The sequence below is a fragment of the Triticum aestivum genome, chromosome 5B (assembly GCF_018294505.1).
Source record: "Triticum aestivum cultivar Chinese Spring chromosome 5B, IWGSC CS RefSeq v2.1, whole genome shotgun sequence".
NCBI classification, from domain to species: Eukaryota; Viridiplantae; Streptophyta; class Magnoliopsida; order Poales; family Poaceae; genus Triticum; species Triticum aestivum.
In genome coordinates, this window is record NC_057807.1 from 111798571 (window position 1) to 111802239 (window position 3669).

Below are 3669 nucleotides of genomic sequence, written 5' to 3' on the forward strand. Positions count from 1 at the left end.
CCAAATTATTGACGCTACCGCAGGACACGATTCTTTATGCTTCCTCGACGCATACTCCGGCTACCACCAAATTAAGATGGCAGAGCCAGACCAAGCCGCAACGGCATTCATCACTCCATATGGCCCATTCTGCTTCAACACAATGCCCTTCGGGCTCAAAAACGCCGGTGCAACATATCAGCACATGATTCAGACATGTCTGGCAAACCAGATCGGCAAATCAGTGGAGGCATACATAGATGATGTGGTCTTAAAATCCAAGCATGTCGAAACTCTAGTAGACGACTTGAGGCTCACATTCGACAATCTCCGAGCATATGGCATTAAGCTCAACCCGGAAAAATGCGTTTTCGGCGTACCAGCCGGAAAGCTCTTGTGCTTCATTGTATCCGGTAGAGGAATTGAAGCAAACCCAGCCAAGATCCGAGCTCTGTCACAATTGGATATCCCGAAAGACCTCAAACAAATACAAAAATTGACTGGATGTGTGGCGGCTCTAAGCCGCTTTATCTCCCGCTTAGGAGAAAAGGCATTACCCCTTTATCGCCTCCTGCGGCGCACCGAACACTTCGAGTGGATGGATGCCGCCACAGACGGACTCGAAGAAATCAAAGCCATATTGGCAACAAATCCGGTCCTAGCCGCGCCCAACATGGGCGAACCAATGCTATTATACATCGCGGCAACCCATCAAGTTGTAAGCGCGGTGCTCGTTGTCGAACGAGAAACGGACGGACACAAGTTCCCTCTCCAAAAACTAGTTTACTACGTATCCACTGTCCTAACTCCATGCAAGTCATGGTACCCGCATTATCAAAAGATAGCATACGCGGTGTTCATGGCATACCGGAAGCTGCGACACTACTTCCAAGAGTGTTCGATAACAGTAGCCTCCAAAGTACCTCTTAATGACATTATAAACAACCGCGACGCAACGGGCCGGATTGCCAAATGGGCCATCGAGCTCCTCCCGTTCGACATAACTTACAAGCCACGGCGAACTATTAAGTCGCAAGTTTTGGCCGACTTCGTCGCCGAATGGACGGAAGCCGAACTCCCTAAAGAGTACGGCGCATATGCCAACTTTATCATGCACTTCGACGGCTCCAAAATGTTGGCTGGCCTGGGGGCTGGCGTCGTTCTGACGTCCCCAACTGGAGATACAGTCCAATATGTGCTTCAGATAATGTACACGGACTCCAACAACGCAGTTGAATACGAGGCCCTTCTACATGGTCTCCGGATGGCAGTCTCCATGGGCATTCAGCGCCTAGAGGTCCGCGGGGATTCAAACCTCGCGATATCCCAAATAAATGGAGACTTTGATGCCAAGGATCCGAAAATGGCAGCTTAGCGCAACGCTGTCCTAAAAATGTCATCTCGGTTTGAGGGGCTCGAATTTCACCATATAGCCCGGGAGAACAACCAGGCAGCAGATGTGTTGGCACGCATTGGTGCAAAGCGCGACGCCGTCCCTCCTAACATCTTCCTAGAGAGGCTTTTCAAGCCATCCGTATTATGGGAGGGAGAGTCCGGAAATAACATCCCGGACCCAACCACACTACCCCACACCGAACATTCTGACATAGTTGGTGGTTCTGCCAACGAAATAACACCGTCAGCCCACACAATAATGGCAGTCATTGCCCCGTGGACAGAACCATTCCTAGCCTACCTAAATAGGCAGGAACTTCTCGAGGACCAAAATGAGGCCCGCTTCATAGTGCGGCGATCTAAAGCCTATAAGGTCCATGAGGGAGAGCTTTATAAGAAAAGCACAACCGGAGTCCTTCAAAGGTGTATCTCTGAAGAGGAAGGGCGGAATCTCCTGGCTGAAATTCATGCCGGACTCGGTGGGCACCACGCCGCAGCCCGGGCCCTTGTAGGCAAGGCCTTCCATACAGGATTTTATTGGCCGACGGCCCGGGCAGATGCTCAGGACTTGGTCCAAAGATGCGTCGGATGCCAGCTCTTTGCTAATCAAAGCCACATGCCACCTACCGCCCTCAAAACTATACCCATCACCTGGCCGTTCGCGGTCTGGGGGCTTGATATGGTTGGACCCCTTAAAGGAGGAACCCACAAGCAAAAATACCTATTGGTCATGGTGGATAAATTCACCAAATGGATAGAGGCAAAGCCTATTAAGATGGCCGAATCCGGACCGGTGATAGACTTAATATCAGGGGTAGTACACTGTTACGGTGTCCCCCATAGCATCATCACTGATAATGGCACGAACTTCACGGTCGACGAGGTCAAACTCTAGTGCAAAAACATGGGCATCAAGCTCGACTATGCTTGAGTCTATCACCCTCAAACTAATGGTTAAGTCGAGCGAGCAAATGGTCTAATCATGAGGGGCATTAAACCCAAACTAGTGCGGTCCCTCAAGGAATCTAATACGCACTGGGTAGACGAGCTCGACTCCATACTCTGGGGGCTGCGGACCACGCTGAATGGCACTACCGGATTCACACCATTTTTTATGGTGTACGGTGCAGAGGCAGTTTTGCCCTGCGACATAATTCATGACTCACCTCGTGTGCACATGTACGAAGAAAGTGAAGCCGAGCTCGATCGACAGGACAGTTTGGACACCTTGGAGGAGGAGCACGACGTGGCAAAAGCCCGTTCCCCATTCTATCAACAGCAGGCTCGAAGATACCAAAGCAGAGAAGGCATTTTACATGTCATTTTAAATTACATAGTCAAATTGACTAATTGTATTCCTCTTCAATACCATCTAATAAGCTGTCTAGTTTATAGTCCCGCTGGGAATACTTTGCGGCCAACTCTACTTGGCCGTACATTAAGCTCACAGGGATCTCCTTCCCATCGGGCCCCATAGGTCCGACCTCGATCATGTGGTTTGGGTCAGCCTTCGTGTACCGCGTCTTCACCATGGCCCAGGCCTCCCTGGCACCTTGACGGCAGGCCGATATCTTCCATAGCCGGAAGCACCTCCGTGCTCCCTGAAGCCTCTCTACAAGCTCTCCAAGGCCTTCGGGTAGGGATATGGATGGCCACAAGGACTAGGCGACGCCTCTCATAACCTGCCGAACTCGTTCGTGCAGTTGCAGAAGCTCGGGAAGTAGGTCGCCCGTTGAACCGGGCATTTCCTCTGCAGGACGACCTGTGAGCATACCTACAGACATATTTCTGTTAGTCGACTTCCTCGCCGAACTCTTCTTTTCAAAAGTTCGCTCAAGCACTTACTATAAATGTCGCGACGAAGCCGCCGATCCTCCTTAACGGAGTCAGACAGCTGGGCTCGAACATCCTTTAGTTCCTCACCCAGCTGGGTGTTGGTATCTTGGAGATAATTTCTCTCTTGCCTCACCCTTGTAAGCACATTCTCGCCGGCCTTTAACCGGCGCAGGAGCTGTTGCTTGTCCAGATCTAGTCTGGCGCCATCTGCAATATTATTGTCAGACTTATACACACGCCGCACTTCACAAACTACTTATCTTTCGAAGTATATATTACCGGAGGGGGTCTCTGTGGCTCCCCCTGTGGCGGCTAGTGCGGCCTCAAGCTGGGCCTTGCACTCTTCAAGCTCCTGAGACAGTCGGTTATTCTTTTCCGTAAGATCTTGCATAACAAATGATACTTAAATCAGTTCTCCTAACTATTTTAAGTCTCGGGGGCTACTGGCATATATAACTG